The sequence below is a fragment of the Phyllobates terribilis genome, unplaced genomic scaffold (assembly GCF_046119375.1).
Source record: "Phyllobates terribilis strain yellow unplaced genomic scaffold, ASM4611937v1 Scaffold_2__4_contigs__length_985480577, whole genome shotgun sequence".
Lineage (NCBI taxonomy): Eukaryota > Metazoa > Chordata > Amphibia > Anura > Dendrobatidae > Phyllobates > Phyllobates terribilis.
Genome location: NW_027362762.1, coordinates 672,149,619 through 672,169,323, shown reverse-complemented (window position 1 = coordinate 672,169,323; position 19,705 = coordinate 672,149,619).

The following is a 19,705-nucleotide window of genomic DNA, read 5'->3' as shown; positions in this document are numbered from 1 at the left end:
GGCTGGCTGCAGGACTGAGAGAGGGTAGAGTACAGTGAAACGGACAAATGGATAGACCGTGAGTGAGGTGCAGGCAGAGAGGTTACGGTGGATTGAGAAACGTGTGGTGTGCTCAGAGAAACAAACACAGCAGGCATGTCCACTTCACTTACAGCTGACGGGCTGTCACTCAGCCTAACTGCAGCGGGTATACAGCTGGTTCTGTCGGACACCTGGGTGATGCAACTTGGCACAGTAACAGAGGAGGAGGAAGAAGCAGCAGAGGTGTGTGATGGGGCGGCTGATGGTTGTTTATTGAAAATCAATTTAGAGTTTATCATGTTTGTGTACCCGTTTGGGGAGAATAATATCTGCACCAAATGCTCAATTTCACTACAGTATAACTTTAGAAATGCATGGAGACCAAAAACTCTTCAACTACAGTCAACCCAATGGATGGAGACCCATTCAGGATTCCACACATCTCCAAAAATTAGCGGCAGACGTCAGCAAAGTGTAATCAATTTCACTACAGTAGAAATAGTGTAAATGAGATCCACATCTTTTACAGTAGAGACAACCCAAGAGATGGAGACTTAACCAGGAGTGTTCATATTGTCCTAAATGAGGGCCTAACAAACACCACTGAAGTGGCATCAATTTCACTAGAGTATAAGTATTGCAAAGGAGGCCAAAACCAGTTCCTTTACAGCCAACCCAATAGATGGAGACCCAATCATGATTCTCCACATTTCGAAAAATTGGTGGCAGACGCCAGCAAAGTGGCATCAATTTTACTACTGTGCAAATAGTGTATATAAGACCCACACCTCTTCCAGTACAGACCAACCCAGGAGATGGAGACCTAACCAGGAGTGTTCACATTGCCCTAAATGAGGGCCTAACACCACCGAAGTGGCATCAAAGTCATCAGATTACACGTAGTTTAACGTAGACTACACCCTGTCCCACTACAGCCAACCCAAAGGATGGAGACACAATTAGAATTCTCCAGATTTCAGAAAATTAGGGCCTTAAACCTGCAGCAGCAGCAGCAGCAAGAGCAAGCACAGAAGCCATATCACAGACTGCAATTTCAAGAGATCAATGCAGCACACTCAAAACGACAACATCGCCTACTCTGTACAGTCTGCAATTGGGGTGCAAAAGTCCTTGGAGATCCATGACTTGTTCATCTTAATGAAAGTTTGGCGGTCTTCACTTTCAGGGAACAGCCATGTGCGCTTATCCATCAAGACACTAGCAGCAGTGCTGAAGACATGTTCAGAGAGAACGCTGGCTGTCGAGCATGATGAAACCTCCAAGGCGTGAGAGGTGAGCTCAGGACATTCATCCATTTTTGAAGACCAAAATGTAAAAGGGTCCAAACCCTCCCTCATGGTATTGATATTGAACTCTAGATACTCCTGCATCATCGTCTCCAGTAATTCACCATGTGTCAAACTTGTACTCTGTTGTGCTGATGCACGAGCTGGTACAAAAAATGTGTGAAAGGACTCCCAGAAATTGCTTCTGCCTCTTACTCTGCTGCTGCTAATGTTTTGGCGTTGACAAAGTGACGTGCTGGAGGTTGAAAGACTACAGCTGCGATGCACACTGTGTGCCTCACTGTTATCTTGGGGAAAACCTGTATTAAGGTTGCTTAAAAGCTTGTTTCGATACTCCAACATAAGCAGGCCCCTTTACAGGGCGGAAAGCATCTGGCAAAATTGACTCTTATAGCGTGGATCTAATAGAATGGCAACCCAGTAGTCAGCATTATTTCGAATCTTAATTATACGGGGATCATGTTGCAGATAGTGCATAAACAAGGCACTCATATGTTGGGCCCTTCCAGGAGGTCCAAAGCCAGGTTGTATTGTGGGCTGCGTTACACTGATGCTTGTTTACTCTGTCCCGTCCTGCCAACCACGTTCAAATGAGAGGGGATTATTATACTCTTCATCCTCTGACAGCTTCTCGCTCATCACCTCTTCCTCCTCCATTAGTTCCTCGGCTCTTGCACCTTCACTAACAGTTTGCCTGGTATCACCAAACCCCTTTCATTGCTGTAATCCACTGTCACTTGGCGTCTGCCTGTGTGACGACAGTCTGGAAATTGGAGACATTGGTATCCCTTCTGCTTCCTTCTCTTCTTCTGGGGCCACCACCTCCTGCCGCAGGTTATTCAAAGTTTGCTCCAGCATGTATATGACCGGAATAGTGATACTTATGATGGCATTGTCAGTGCTAGCCAGTTTAGTAGCCATTTCAAAACCGTGCAGAAGGGTGCAGAGGTCCTTAATCTGTTCCCACTCCGCAAACGTGATATGCCCCAAGTCCGTACTGCGTTGCCCCAAGCTATACGTCATGACATACTGTGTCAAAGCTCGTTGCTGCTGGCACAGTCACTGCAGCATGTGCAGAGTAGAATTCCACTGCATCAGAACATCGCAGATCAACCTGTTAACTGGCATGGACAAAGACCTCTGTATCAATGCAAGTCGATGACATGAGGGGTGCGAACGGCGAAAGTGAGCACACAGCTTCCGTACTTTGTGAAGCAGCTCATCCAGCCCAGGATAGTGGCAGAGAAATTGCTGTACCACCATGTTGAGGATGTGAGCCATGCAAGGCACGTGTGCAAGCTTGCCAAGGCCTAGGGCCGCTAACAGGTTCGCACCGTTATCACACAAGGCCTTCCCTGGCTCTAGGTTCAGCGGAGACAGCCATTGCTCAAACTGAGCCTGGAGAGCTTCTCACAATTCTTCACCTGTATGACTGCGATCTCCAAGGCATATTAATTTGAAGACTGCCTGATTACGGTGAGCCCTGACTATGCAGTACGGAGGTGGTGTGTATTCTCTCCGCATCCTTGGAACGCGTGTCTCGTTAAGGCAGGAGTTGAGTGCGCAAGTGGAGGCCCTAGAGGAGGTGGAGGACGCATAAGCAGCGGAGAAAGTGGGAAATACAGAGGTTTCTTCTGCAAGCCATGGGGATTCCAAGATTTGTGGAGCAGCCCCTTCCCCGCTTGCCCCCACAGCCACCAGAGTCACCCAGTGTCCAGTCTGCAAGATGTAACACCCTTGGCCATGCTTACTTGTCCAGGTGTCTGTGGTGAAATGCACCTTGGCACACGTAGACTTAGACAAGGAACAGGTGATATTGTCTGCGACATACTGGTGTAGCACAGGAACAGGTGCCCAGTAATGGCGACTGGGCACCTGGTACTGGAGGACTGTGACGGCCATCAGTTTTTGGAAACCGTCTGTATCTATCAAGCGGAAAGGCAGCATTTCCATGGCCAACAGATTGAAGATGGTGGAGTTCAACCTCTTAGCTTTGTCATGCGTAGGATGAAACAATCTTTTATGTGACCACAACTGCGGGACCAAGTGCTGGCTAAGGTGTTGAGAGAGGGTGGAGTATGGTGAACATGAAAAACTGGTGGAGCGTGAATGAGGTGCAGATGTTACGGTGGATTGAGAAACGTGTGCTCGGTAAAACAAACACAACAGGTGTGTCCACTTCCATTACAGCTGACGGGAGTGAGTAAAGAACTGGGATTTCTGTGATGGGAGACCTGCATGACAATACTTAGCATGGTAACAGATGAGGAGGAAGAAGCAGCGGATGCATTTGATGGTGCAGCTGATGGTTGTAGAGGTGCGCTGGTCCGCATTTCAGCGCGGTAAGATTCCCAGCGTAAAGAATGTTGTTTGAGCATGTGAATGTTCATGCATGTAGTAGTCAAATTATTGCAGTTTTTCCCTCTACAGAGTGTTTTGTCGCAAAGCTTGCAGATAATATGAGTTGGCTCATCCTTTGCAGTGACAAACAAGGCCCATGCTAGGCAACCCTTGCTGCCAGCTGCAGACCCGTGACCGCTGCTGGCCACAGCCACAGTTGTGGTTAAGGATGCAATGCTCCTTGTGCTTGTATCACTCCGTGTCTGCACCGTAGGGCGAAATGTATCCTGTTCGTCTTCCTCCTCCACCTCCTCAGATGAGCTACTCGACTGCGTAACTCTGGGTTCACACCAAGTAGGATCTTCAACCTCCTCATCATCCAATGTGTTATCCCATTCGTCACCCTCAGAGTGACCCCTCTCCTCTATTTGCCCTGACAGCACAGGACAGTCCGCATGAGCCTCAGGTATCTGAGTCTCATCAGGATCACCTCCCTCCCCTGCAGTTAATCTCTGGTGACTAGGATCAGGAACCCGCTCGGAATCTACTTCATCCTTCCCCGAATCCAAGCTGAAAAAGTTTTGGGCATCGGGGCAGATGCTTTCCTCCCCTTCACTCTTTGACTGTTTGGAGTACACTTCTGATGCCCATGGTGTAGAATGGGTGAAGAGTTCTACAGACTTGCTCATCTATAATTCGCTACAGTCAGTTGGGCAGTTGGCCAGTTGTGACGTGGGGGGGGGGAAGCAGGGGTAATTGAGGTGCCATCTCTGTGGACTGTACTGCGTGTGATGTTGAGGTGGAGGAAGAAGAGGAGACGCCACTGGAAGAAGAGCTTGCCATCCACTGGAGCACTTGCTCTTTTTGGGCCTTATCAACAAGGCGTATCGCTGTGCGGCTGCCAAAGCAAGGGAGTGCAGTAGGCCGTACACTAACATAAGTTGTCGGTTGTCTTTGGATAGGACCTGTTTGTGTTGGTTCACTAGTGCTTTCACTAACATTACCACATATCCCACGTACACCTTGAACACCAAGCCTATTCCCCCTTCCACCATGCCCTCTCTTTTTCCCACTCATGTTGGTCAGATACAGCGGTAGGAGCATGCAATTTACTAAAGAAAAATAAGTTTTTTTCTTGTGCAATACTCAGCACACACCTGAATTTCAGCGACACTAAATGACATGGTAAGATATGGCCTGCCGTATAACGTTACTAACAGACAAAAGAAATTTATTAGTGTGCATGAGGCCGATAAAACCTACGAGATATTCTCCAAACAATTACAAACTGAGATGTCCCCTACTGTATTACTTTAGGAGCAGAATAAATGTTTTTTTGAATGTGGATGAGGCCAGTATGACATAGAATATATGCTCCAGATCTAGCCAGCTGTATCACTTTACTCAGAGAAAAAAATATTTTTGGGTTACTCTGCATAAGCTCTGCATCCAGCTGACTTTGACCGCCACTGACTTAGTAGCTGGCTTATAGCACTGTATGACTTTTGGCACAGGAAAAAATATTTTTTGGACTGGGCCCAGTAAGAGAAGTTGCTGTTTTTTACTGTGAAACCAGGACAAGTTCAACACCACTAAAATAGGATCTGCCTTTTAGTAGACTGGATCAACTTTGCCACAGTAAAAAACCTTTGGTGGACTCTGCCTGCCAACCAAAAATATATATAGGTTTGACTGTGCGACAAGCTGAATTTGATCATCACTGACGTAGTAGCTGGCTTATAGCACTGTATGACTTTTGGCACAGGAAACAATATTTTTTGGGCTGGGGGTAGCAAGAGAAAAAATGTATTTTTTTACTCTGAAACCACCTGAAGTTCAACTCAACTAAAATAGTATCTGACACTAAAAAAAACTTTAATGCACACAGCTTTCAATATCACAATAGCAACAGAAAAAAAACAGATTTTGTGCTCTGCAATAATAAGCTCTGCAGACTGTGCAGAGCACAATTTCAACCCCACTAAATGAAAAGGTGCACTGTGCTTGCTTGATCACATTAGCAAGTGCAAAAAAAGATTCAAGGTATACTGAGACATGGAGCTCTATACCAGCGGTGCACAGCACTATTGTATGGCATGGACCCTCTGTTTCTGTCAGAATCTCAGTACTTGCACAAGAGCACCAAAAATGTACTGCACCAGCGGTTGCTGAGGTACACAGGCCAGGAATTATCTACACTATCTGACTACCACACAAGCGCCCATCTATCTAGCTAATATCTCTCATTACACAGGAGAACACTGAGCTGCGTCTGTCTACAGAAGTGACATGGATATAATGGCGCTGAGGGAACATGGCCACTTTTTATATTGAGAGGGCATGTGATTTCTGCAGTCAATTGCAGAAGCCCTTATGTCTGGACAGTGTAGATGCTTCCTGCGCTATGATAAGCTGGCCATTCTTTCCTCAGTTAAAGTTACCACCCAAAGAAAAAAAAAAAAAAAACAGTGCGCCACTGGTTTGGCCTGTTCTAAGCTCTCCACAGCCCCCACACTCACCTGCAACATGTCACCGCTCATCATACACTTGCACTATGCTAACAATACTGAACCAAAACTTCGTTGTTGCCCTGTATTCGTGGTCCCGTGCAAATTCATCAAACTTTTCTGATTTTAAGAAAATTTGCTCGCCTTTGCGATCACAAATCCAAATGTGCCATATTCGTGCCGAATTTAAAACTTTCTAACATTCGTCGAACAAATTTGCTCAACACTAGTGTTGAGCTCAAATTCTTGCTAGTTGAGTTTTCATTGAGTGCTCGGGTATGCACCGAGAATCGCGGGTGCTCGAGTCCTCGCCCCGCATGTTTCGCGGTTGTTACTCAAAAAAAAAACTCGCAGAGATTTCCTGCCATACACGAATGATCCCCGTATGTTTTTTTTGGTTGTCTAACAACCATGAAACATGCGGGATGGGGACTCGAGCATGTCACTCAAGCACCTGCGATACCTGGTGTATACCCGAGTACCCGATGCAAATTCAAGCAGCGAGCACTTGCACTCAAGACTAGTGGCAACTTATTCAATATGATGACCTAATGTTATCAAATGTTGTGTCATACCTCTGGGTTTAAAATGTTCACTATACCCCTTGATAAAATCTTTGAGGGGTGTAGTTTCCAAAATGGGGTCACTTGTGGGGGGTTTCCACTGTTTAGGTGCATCAGGTGCTCCCCAAACCCGACATGGCGTTATTTAAGCAAATTTTACATTCAAAAAGTCAAATGGCGCTCCTTCCCTTCCGAGCCCTGCCGTGCGCCCAAACAGTGGTTTTCACCCACATATAGGGTATTGGCTTACTCAGGAGAAATTGCATAATAAATTTTATGGTGCAATTTCTCCTGTTACCCTTAGGAAAATGCTAAGTTTGGGGTTGAAAAACATTTTTGCTGGAAAAATGTGAAAATTTTATTTTTACGACTCAATGTTATAAATTCCTGTGAAGCACCTGGGGGTTCAAGATGCTCACCACACATCTAGATAAGTTCCTTGAGGGGTCTAGTTTCCAAAATAGTGTCACAATGGGGAGTTTCCACTGTTTAGGTACATTAGGGGCTCCTCAACATGACATGACATCCACTAATTAATCAAGCAAACATTGCATTAACAAGGTAAAATGGAGTTCCTTCCCTTCCGAACCTGCCGTGCTCCCAAACAGCGGTTTTCCCCCACATATGGGGTATAAGCATACTCAGGAGAAATTGCACAACAAATTTGTGGCCCATTTCCTCTTTTTACCCATGAGAAAATTAAAAATTTGGGGCCTGAAGTAAAATTTATGTGAAAAAAAGTTAAATGTTCATTTTTTCCTTCCACGTTGCTTCAGTTCCTGTAAAGCACGTGAAGGATTAATAAACTTCTTGAATGTGGGTTTGAGCACCTTGAGGGGTGTAATTTTTAGAATGGTGTCACTTTTGGGTATATTCTGTCATGTAGACCCCTCAAAGTCACTTCAAGGGTGATGTGGTCGCTAAAAAAAAATGGTTTTGTAAATTTTGTTGGAAAAATGAGAAATCGCTAGTCAACTTTAAACCTTTATAGCTTCCTAACAAAAAAAAATTTTGGTTCTAAAATTATGCTGATGTAAAGTATACATGTGAGAAATGTTATTTATTAACTATTTTGTGCGACTTATCGCTCTGACTTAAGGGCAAAAAAATTCAAAGTTTGAAAATTGCAAAATTTTCATATGCAAATTGCCTCTTCAGAGAAAAAGAGGACTTGAACTATATAGCGCCACCTATTGGAAACAGCAATCCTGCAAGTCACAATCAACAGTTTAACTAGTCGTACAATATGACTTGGCCCTCATCAGTGCAAAGTATGAGAACTGATTGGGCTAGGTGAGAGACTCTATGGACTGAGATCTAAGGGGTAATGTGGAGAGCGACAAATCAGCTCTGGCATGCCAAAGTAAGGAGGCCTATTCGCCGTGCAACAGCCTGAAACACCGTGTCTGCAAATTGAGATTCTGATTTAGCTATTATCCTATGTCATATTGCACAATTCGTTAAAGGGTTGATTGTGACTTGTAGGATTGCTGCTTCCAATAGGTGGCGCTAAAGAATTTAAGTCCTCTTTTCCTCTGAAGAGGCAATTTGCATATTACATTTCCCAGAGGAGCATTGCACGGCGAATAAGCCTCCTTACTTTGGTATGCCAGAGCTGGTGTGTCACTCTCCACAAGGAGAAACGTTAACCCTTAGACCTTAGTCCAAAGTTTTCATCAAATTTCCATTTTTTTCACAAATAAACGCAAGTCATATCGAAGAAAATTTACCACTATCATGAAGTACAATATGTCATGAAAAAACAATCTCGGAATCAGTGGGATCCGTGAAGCGTTCCAGAGTTATTACTTCATAAAGCGACACTGGTCCGAATTGTAAAATTTGGCTTGGTCATTAAGTAATAATTGGATTCATCCTTAAGGGGTTAAAGCCAATTAAAAAATAGTACATGTACAAATACATGAAGAAAAAAAATGTTTCATTAAAATATGTTTTCTAATTTTGTTCTTCTCTCCATTGCTGAATGGTTCAATAATCCATAGTTTGTGCTGCACGATCATAAAGCTAAGGAGCAGATGGCACACCAATGGTCTGGGAAAATGAAAAATAAAAGCAAAAAATGCAAAATGCACAAAATTGAATTTAGGAAAACTAAAAGAATAGGTAATGGCAGCAACACATTTCAAAAAAGTTGAGAAAGGCTGCAAAAGTAAGTGGTACTAATGAAAAACAGCTTAAGGGTCAACTTTCAGCAAAGACACATCACTTACAGTATATAGAACAATATTGGAATCTGAGAGTCCTCAGTGGTTGATACCTTTTAATGGCTAACTGAAAAGATGGTAAACATAGCAAGCTTTCGAGACAACTTGCTATGGTTACCATCTTTTCAGTTAGCCATTTAAAGGTATCAACCACTGAGGACTCTCAGATTCCAATATTGTTCTATCTACTGGCTAACACGGTATAAATATTCTTTACCTTACAGTATATATAAATAGAGAGTATTAGATAGGCAGAGTCTCTCAAAAGCAAAGATGGTCATAGGTTCAACAATCTGTGAATAACTGTGTCTAAAAAATGTGGAATAATTTTAGACAAATTGTCCTCGACATAAAATTGCACAGTTTAAGTGTCCTACAGTCCATCGTACATAATATATTCAAAAGATGGGAGCTACTATTAGCAGCAACATTATCAACACTACTCCACTGCTGGCAATTGTCCCAACAGTAGTAACAACAAATGCAGGTCACACTTACCTTCCTTTGCCTTTGGAAGCACAACAGTTGGGAGGAAACAGTGGATGAATATCTGTCACCTCTCTCATCTGAATCACTGTAGCATGATGTACCCTCTGACAGTGATACCAACAGCTGGAGTCAGTGTTTTATGATTTATAAAGTGCACATAAATGGCTGAATGCTATGAGGTATACATTTTGTTCAAGATATCAATGGCTAAATACTAGGAGGCATAAATTATATAATAAATAATGCAATATAGATGCTAGATGGCATAAGGTATATTCTATATAGCATAAACTAGATCACAATGATAACAACCATAATGGATGATACCTATTTTAATTTCAGCACAAATGAATAGGGATATACCAAAACCCCCTCACACCATTCCAATGTGGTTTCACTTTCTTTTCATGGAGAGGGAACTTAAGAAATTGGATGCAAATACTAGAACAACAAAACATTGAACCAATCTTACTTCTTCACAATTCTCCGCATTGCAGGAATTAAAACAAAAATCTGACATTACCAATAAAATGTCAGACAAAGGCAGTGTTGCAGTTGTCATTAGTCATGAGCGAGCACTAAAATGCTTGGGTACTTACTGCTCAGGTCGAGCAAATTGGAATGCTCGAGTGCTCGGTCCCAGTAATGGGCCCAATGTAAGTCTATTGGAAACTTGAGCATTTTTCCGGCGGCTCCCCCCAGCGGTCTGCAGAGGGCCTTAAATTTGCCCAAATCGACAGGAACAGTGCTCAAATGACATGGGAACAGCATGGGGAAGACCCCTGGAAGCATTTTTGACTCCCAAGTCACTGCTGTCAACAAGGTTGTCAGAGGTATTATGTTACTTTTACGGACTCACAATAAAACATGCAAAAACTAAATCAAAATTGATTTTCCTGGGAAAAATATTGAAGAACATCCTTTCCAGGGTAATGACTTGTATATAGGGCAAAATAAATAACCCAAAAAAAAATGTTCCTCCACACCTTGGGCTATGTTCACACGTAGCGTTTTTGATGTGTTTTTGCACTTTTGCATTGCTTTCAACCAAGACAAATACATTCACTGGGAAATGTAATTTTAACATTTTACAACTTATCTAGCCATGTGGTGTGTGACACATCATCAGACACATGCATGCAGTGCTGACAAGACATGGGAACAGCATGGGGAAGACCCCTGGAAGCATCTCTGACACCCAGGTCACTGCCTAAATGTGTGCCCATCATAAGTGATTCTTGGCGCATCAGAAGATGCCTCCCGCCATGCACCGGTCATTCCAAACTTGCAACAATCACCGTCCACGTCCTTGTCCCAGCGCAGCGTTCAGTTGTCCCTACCCCATTCCTTGGAATGCAAGCGCAAGTATGCAGCCATCCACCCACCCACAGGCTGCAATACTATACTGCCAAATTTTTGACAGCTGCTTGCACTTGAAATGTGGGCTTTTAGGCTTCGTGGAGGCGGAAGGTGTCCATACTCGGTTCCCAGCCGCCATTATTTCTCCTGGTGTCGTATCCACCTTCCACAAGCACGGGTAGCACAACATTACCCATGCCCTCTTCAGTGCACTTACTGGGAAGGACCGCATAACCACAAACACGTGGTCAAGAGAATGTGGCCAGGGATGGTACGGAGCCAGTCCACAGCTTTTTTCTGAGAGTTGTATTTCACCACAGCCATTTTCTTCAGCTTGGTGAAAGGACTTGGGAAACCGTATCTATTCCGGCTGTCATTTCTCCCAGGATGTCCTCTAAAGCTGCTTGCACTTGAAATGTAGCATTTTAGGCTCATGGAGTCGGAAGCTGTCCACAACCTCATGGCGGCGGTGGCCCGGTGTCCATAGTCGGTCCCCAGCCGCCACTATTTCTCCCGGTGTCTTCTCTAACTTCCATGAGCACGGGTCCCACAACATTACCTGTGCCCTCCCCAGTGCACTTACTGGGAAGGACCGGCTAACGACAAACACATGGTCAAGTGAATGTGGCCAGGGATGGTACAGAGGCAGTCCACACCTTTTTTTGCTGAGTTGTATTTCACCATAGCCATAGTTTTTAGCTTGGTGAAAGGACTTGGGAAACCATATCTACTCCAGCTGTCAATTCTCCCAGGAAGTCCTCTAGAGATGCATTCACTTGAAATGTGGCCTTTTAGGCTCATGGAGGAAGATGCTGTCTACAACATTATGGTGGCGGCGGCTGGGTGTCCATACTCGGTCCCCAGCCGCCACTATTTCTCCCGGTGTCGTCTCTGCCTTCCACAAGCATGGGTCCCACAACATTACCTGTGCCTTCCCAGTGCACTTTCTGGGAAGGACCGCCTAACCACAAACACGTGGACAAGTTAATGTGGCCAGGGACGGAACGGAGCCAGTCTACAGCTTGTCGTGAGTTGTATTTCACCACAGCCATATTTTTTAGCTCAGTGAAAGGACTGACTTTTGGGAGACTGTATCTACTCCAGCTGTCATTTCTTCGTTACCAGGCTCCGCCCATTGTCACACACGACCATGCCTGGCTGTATGTTCAGCGGTCAGATCCACAGATCAGGCTGCTGTGTTACAGCTTTCAACAACTCTGCAGCGGTGGGCGGTTTGTCACCTAAGAATTAAGCATGTTCTCTTCAGCACAGCCTGTTGCCGCTTGGCCAATGCAGTGCTGCAGTGCTTTCAGCTTGTGACTGATGTGGTCTTTCGGAGATATAAACCGAACTGGAGGAAGAGGTGCAGGAGCTGAACAATGTGATTACATTGAGGTTACATTGGTGACTCTGGTTTTTATACTAAAGAAAGATCCTACTGGTTTTTTTTATGTTATTTTTTAAAACAAATGCATTCACCGGGAAATGTCATTTTAACATTTTACAACCTTATCTGGCCATGTGGTGTGTGACACATCATCAGACACATCCTGTTTCATTTATGATGGAGGGACTCTGAAAGTCACAAAGCCTATTTATATAGGGCCATCAGGCGGCCCTTACTATTCTTAAAGGGCCAGCAGTCGGCCCTCGCAATTGTTAGAGAGCCATCAGCCGGCTATGCTTTGTTGTTCCCATTATTTACGAGTTGGCCTCCTATACTGTTATTGCATATGCAGTGATTGCAAGGGCTGCCAAAAATTTGGAGGCACTCAAATGCCTCTTGCAAGAGGTCAGAGAGCCTCCTAAAAACAATGTTTCCATTATTAGAAGTGGGTCTCCCATAATGTTTGCCTATGCAGTGAAGCAACAGCTGCCAAAAAATTGGAGGAACTCTAATGCTCCTTGCTTGAGACGTAGAGGTCAGAGAGCCTCCTAAAAACAATGTTCCCATTATTAGGAAGTTGGTTTCCCATAGTGTTTGCCTATGCAGTGAAGCAACGGCTGCCAAAAATTTGGAGGCACTCCAATGTCCCTTGCAAGAAATGTAGATATATTGATATGGTACATGTGGTGGTGATATGGTGGTGGAGGATGAGGATGTGGAGAAGGAGGAGGACAAAAGAAAATAGACAAAATCAGGAAGTGTATACCCATGTCTGGGTGTGAAGACAGAGGTGCATGCGAATAGAGTTAGACCTCCCCAAAAAAAGACACTGTATTTGAGTTTATGGTGTGCTGCAATCATTCAGTGGTGTTGAAAAGTCTGGCCCAATCCAGCCCTTGTTCATTTTTATAAGGTCAGCCTATCAGCATTTTCAGTTGACAGGAGAATGCGCCTATCAGTTAAAATTCCACCGGCGGCACTAAAAACCCACTCTCACAAAATGCTAGAGGCAGGGTAGGCCTGGACATCCAAGGCGTAGAGGGCCAGTTCATGCCACGTGTCCAGCTTGGATACCCAATAATTATAAGGCACAGAGGAATCACGGAGGACGTTGGCACGGTCTGCAAGGTACTCCCTCACCATCTTCCGAAACTTTGCACTCCTTGTGAGAGTACTTCCTGCCTCAGGGCCTGTGCGATGGCAGGGTCTGAGAAAACTGTCCTAGAACTTTGACAGTATTCCCCTGCCTCTGCAGGATTGCATTTGTGGCTCTCTCACCTGTACTCCTTGGGTGTCCACCGAACTGTGACCTCTGCCGCCAGCGTTTTCAGATGAAATTGTTTTCACTAATTCAGCAACAAGGGCTTTCTCGTATTGCCTCATTTTATTAGGGCTGCTCTGCAAAGAAATAAGAGACATAAAGTTCTCCCTGTAACGTGGGTCTAGAAGCATCACCAACCAGTAATGACTGTCACCCAAAATTTGGACAACGCGAGGGTGACGGGAAAGGCAGCATAACAAACTCAGCCATGTATGCCAGATTGCAAAGAGGCAAGACTTCCATGTCCTCACCAAGAGGACGACTGACCATGCTCTCCTCCTCATCCTCCTCCTCTTCCTCCTCCTCCCTGTCCTCACGCCATCCACGCTGAACAGACGGTATGACACTTGTGCAGGTAGTACCGTCTATAGCGCAGGAAACTAGCTCCTGTTCTTTCTCCTCCTAATCTTCCTCATTGTCACCCAATCCACGTTGCGATGAGATGAGGCTGGGCTGTGTGTAATCACCTTGTAAGGTTCCTTGCTCCATCTCATAGTGCTCCGCCTGCAATGAATTTTCTTTAATTGGGAGCAGAGAGCATTTCAGAAGACAGAGAATCAGAATGGTGATGCTAATTAGGGCGTCATCGCCGCTCACCATCTTGGTGGAGTCCTCAATGTTTTGGAGGATGGTACAGATGTCTGACATCCATGTCCACTCCTGAGGTTTTGTGTGTGGAGTCTGGCCTGAATACCGACGGCCTTGTTGATGCAGGTATTCAACAACTGCCCTCTTCTGCTCACAAATCCTTTCCAACATCTGCAATTGTATTGCTAAGATGTTAATGGACATCAGGAATCCATATTGGTAGCTTGTTTTAAAAGAACCCTTTAAGATATTTCTAAGTAACAGTTCAGCTTGTTGGCCTTGTACTTTCTGTAATTTTCCCAACACCTGGACCGCATAGCTCTATTATCAATGTTTAGTTTATAGTATCACCCAGTACCACATAGCTCTATTATCCATGTTTAGTGAGAACGATGCATGTTTATATCCATAAGCAATATCTGGTGAGAATATGCTGTGTTTTTTATAGAATGGTAAAACATCTGGTACCAGGAGCCTTTGGCATGTTTCATCTCCGGTGATATATTTGATATATTTGTTTGGTGTCAATTGACATCTGAAGGGCTGGCCACTCGGAAGAAAGATACTATATCAAACAAATAGAACCTGTCAGAATTTGTGTAAAATTTGGTTACGCAAGCATTTGTTTTCAAACAAGATATAAGCGTTGGAGGATTATTGTCAGCAAGAACTTAATGATCTTCATGATCGTTTTTTTCAAAAAGCCAATGAATCATTGATTACTTGGGCAGTAAGACTGTGGGAGATAGGGGCCCATGGAGTACAAGTGGATGCAGTAGATGGTCCCAAGTTTGTGCAACTGTGTCATGAACCTGTAGTGAAGGAAGTGTTCCGTACACTGGGGATTCGGTCGCAACATTCGATTTGCAGTATGCTAGATGCTATGGCTATGGAATTACAGCATAAATATCCATCTGAAGCAGATTGGCCCCCTAATGAGGAGCCATGGTTTAAATTAAAAGATTGTTCCCAGGGGTTGAAGGAAGAGATCATGAAAAATGCTATTTCTGCAAGGACCTATGATGACTACATGGCAGTCCTTGTTAGTGTGTCTGTCAGAAATTGCATAATCAGGGCTGCTACCCCAGCTTATAAACATATAATGATGACCCTAATGGTAAACCAGACTGAGAAGACTATCTCCAACACCCTAGAGGCAATTCGGCAATTGAGGGATTTGGGAGATTGGGGCCTTATTAATAGTGGTAATTTTGTTTCTGGAGATTAGCGTAGAGAATCTAAAAACAATAATAATGGCTCCCACATATCGCGCAATGATATGTTTATTGGCTTGTTGAAAGATGGGGTTCCCAAAGAGGAAATTGATGGGATTGGTACTGATGAAATGTGGAAATTATACCAAAAGCGAGGGCTTCATAAGTAATCAGGAAGTTCATAAAATAAAAAGGTGACAATGGAAGATCCTGGATCCCCACAGCGTGGGCGTAGTCGGACACGGAGAGAGAGAGGGTCCACTCCCTTTTTGTCCCCAGTGAAACCCACAGCGCCGGCGTTTCAGAATCTTTACACTGAAGTGAAACCTCTTGCAGAAGGTCAAAACACAGCAACAGGGGTTCACTTTTTCTCCCAGAGAGGTTTCCCAGTCTGAGAGAGACACGAGTGATTGACTTCTTGGCCGAGCCCTCCACTATATTGAACAAAAAGAACCTGTCAGAATTTGTGTAACATTTGGTTATTTCCTATTTTCTGTAATCATTTAATTATATTAAAAATTAATCGCCTTCTTTACAGCCATATCTGAGCCCTTTAAATACTTGGCAAAACAGCAATGTAGAGTTTTGACGCGTGGGGACATCGCTCACCAGTCGGTGAGCTGGAAGCTGCAAACATTGCTGAAGCACGGCAAGGGTGGCGGAAGCTGTAGCTAAATTTGTAAAATGGGAACACAAGAGGCATACTTTGACAAGCAGATGCAACAGATTTGGGAAGGTGTTAAGAAACCACTGAACCACGAGATTAAGCACATAGTGATAGAACCCTCCTGTTAGTTTTTTCTATGTTGTGTTTTGCGGTCATGTGACCATCTGCTAATATATTCCAGCTCCGCCCTTCTGGCTTTGCTGGACTTCAGTGTTGTTTGACTGTGTTGCTAGCCTGGTGCTTCGGTACCTCTAGTACTTTTTGTCAGTTTGTCTTTTGTGTTCTACAACAATCTCTGTTTAGGAGGTGTCCCATTTTTGTCCCAGTCCTTAGTTCTTTTAGGGACCCCTCCCTTAATTCTATAGGTCTTCGTTCAGACTAGCTGAGGACTAAGGCGGGTCTGTTCACTAGGAACAGGCAGCTCACTACATCGTAGGGATTCAGCTTAGTCTTACTGTAGGGACAGCTTTCCCCTATCTTTCCTTAGTTCTTGTTGCAGATCATAACAGTAAGTCCAGCCCAAAAAAAAATAAAAGGAAAGAAATTCGGGGATCAGTATGGTTACCGTGCAGTAGTTGGCTCAACACCTGCAGGGATTGTCTCTGGAGCTGGCCGAGCTTCAGCAACACAAGAGTAGCTGTCCTGGAGCGCATTTTGTCGAACGCAAGGTAGGACTGCCTGATGTTTTTTATGGTAAACAGCAAGATTTTTTTTTCCTTTAAAAATGCTTGTTTGTTATATTTTCGTTTGAAACCAAGATCCTCTGGGAATGAATCACGGCACATTGGATTTATTATGTCACTTTTGCGCAAAGAACCACAGGGTTGGGCCTTTTCTCTCCAGCCTAATGATCCGTGTTTAAGTTCTGTTGAAGAATTTTTTTCTGCTATGGGGCTATTATATGATGATCCTGATCGAATCTCATCTGCTGAATCAGAACTTAGATGTTTGAATCAGGGGTCTAATGATGTTGAAAATTATTGCACACACTTCAGGAGATGGGCCTCAGAAGTTAAATGGAATGATTCTGCGCTGAAATGTTTATTTCTTGCTGGTCTGAGTGAAAGGGTTAAGGATTTGCTAATTGCATTCCCTGCACCTGAGACTCTGCAGGAAGCTATGGAGTTAGCTGTTCGTGTGGACAGGAGACTGAGGTCCAGGGTGAATGATGTAAATCTCCTGTAACGTCATGTACTAGTTCCCAGAAAATCTGCTCTGACAGCGGAGAACCAATGGAAGTGGAGGCAATGTCACTCCGCTCTCAGGAAAGAGACTGGAGATTCGCCGAGGGTTTATGTCTTTATTGTGGGAAAGCTGATCATTAGATTAAGTATTGTGAGCGTCGTTTAAGTAAAGAAAAAAAAAAGGTCTGTTACGCCCCTATAGCTTGTTTATGCTCTGCAGGAGTATTTCTTTCTGGGAGTACTACTCTGCAGGAAGATTTGATTGAATTTCAGGTATTTGTGGATTGTGGTTCAACACTTAATGTGATTGATAAAGGGTTTTTGGAAAACCTTAAATTGAAATCCAAGCCTTTGTCATCACTTATTTCTGTGATTGCAATTGATAACACTCCTTTGACTATTACTCACAAGACTGCTGCATTTTCCCTCACTATCAATGGAGTTCACCAAGAAATTTTGGACTTGGTTGTTTTGGATAATTTGCCCTCTCCAGTTGTTCTAGGATTGCCTTGGTTAAAATTACACAATCCTTTATTGTACTGGTCTACTAATGTGATTAAGTCTTGGAGTCCAAAGTGCTATGATAAATGTTGTAATGGTCGCATTGCAGCTGTGGAAAAAGGGGAATTACCTGTACCTATTCAAGATTTTTGGAGGGTTTTTTAGGAGGAGGAGTCACAAGTTTTACCTCCTTATAATTATGATTGCGTCATTGAGTTTGTTCCGGGTTCTATTCTTCCCAAAAGTCGCTTGTTTAATCTGACTATCCCTGAAAGAAAGGCCTGTGCCTGGAGGATCCGGAGGATCCTCATAAAAGAGGTGGTACTGTTAGAACCCTCCTATTAGTTTTTTCTATCTTGTGTTTTGCGGTCACGTGACCATTTGCCTATATATTCCAGCTCCGCCCTTCTGGCTTTGCTGGACTTCAGTGTTGTTTGACTGTTTTGCTCGCCTGGGGCTTCGGTGCCTATCTCTGTCAGTTTGCTTCGTCCTCTGGGACCTCAAGTACTTTTTGTCAGTTTGTCTTTTGTGTACTACAACAATTTCTGTTTAGGAGGTGTCCCATTTTTGTCCCAGTCCTTAGTTCATAGACCAGGCATGGTACGTGTGTGAGTTCGCCTTGCTTCAGAGCCACCACCAGGTTCCGGCCATTGTCACACATGACCATGCCTGGCTGTAGATTCAGCGGTGTCAGCCAAAGATCTGCCTGCTATTTCAGAGCTGTCCAAAACTCTTCAACGGTGTGCGGTTTGTCACCTAAGCATATTAGCTTCAACACAGCCTGTTGCCGCTTTGCCGAGGCAGTTCCTCCAGCTTCTGACTGTTGTGATCATTTTGGAGATAGAGGCTGAAGAGGAAGAGCAGAAAGAGGAGGTGCAGAAGCTTTAGAATGTGGGGGCAACTCTGATTGATCCAGGGCCCGCAATCCTCAGCGTAGGGAGGACGTGTTCCATCCCAAAGTCCGACTGGGTCCTGGCTTCCACTATATGTACTAACCCAGTGTGCCATCAGCTACATGTACTATCCCTGCCCACAAGCACTTGTCCACGTGTCCGTGGTTAGGTGGACTTTCCCAGTAACTACGTTGTTGAGGGCACGGCTAATATTTTGGGACTCATGCTCATGTAATGCGGGGATGGCACACCAGGAGAAATAGTGACGGCTGGGGACCGAGTACTGAGGGACAGCCGCCATCAGGTTATGGAAAGTTTCCGTCTCCATGAGCCTAAAAGGCAACATTTCAAGCGCAAGCTTTCGCGAAATGTGTGAAATTAGTAGTGTGGCCTGTGGGGCTTTGGCTGCGCTCTTGCGCTCGCGTTCCAAGGACTGGGGTATGGACAAATGAACGCTGCGCTGGGGCAAGGAAGTGGACGTGCTTGCTGATGGTGCTAGTTGAGATGTGCACCAACACGTGAAGGGCGGGAGGCATCTTCGCATGTGCAATGGACAGGCGATTGGCGTGCACGCACAACAGCAGAAGAAGCAGTGGTGTCACCGATAAACACTGTTTCTGGACCCTGGGGTTCAGCCCACTTAGTCGGGTGCTTTGCTGCCATGTGCCTGATCATGCTGGTAGTGGTCAGGCTGCTAGTTTTGCTACACCTGCTGATGCTGGCCGGGCAGCTGCTGCAAATGGCCTTTTTGGGGTTATCTGCAGAGTCTTTAAAAAACTGCCAAACTCGGGAAGACCTAACAGTTATGGGAAACGCTTTCCCGCCTTGTGTCTGCAGCCACCACACTGCTTCTTCCTGCCTGTTGTGATGCTATGCCTTCCTCCCCCTGTGTGCTGCTGTCCTCGCTCTGCATGTCCCCCTGCCAGGTTGGGTCAGTTACTATATCATCCACCACCTCGTCTTCCACTTTCACTCCCTGGTCCTCCTCCTGACTTTCTGGCAATTGTGTCTCATCATCATCATCATCATCCACCTCTTGCGACAGTAATTGCACTTTCCCACTGTTGCCAAATATTTGGGCATCGCTACACGCGTTCTCCTCTTGACTCACCTGAAGCTGGCCCGGCAACAGGCCCAAA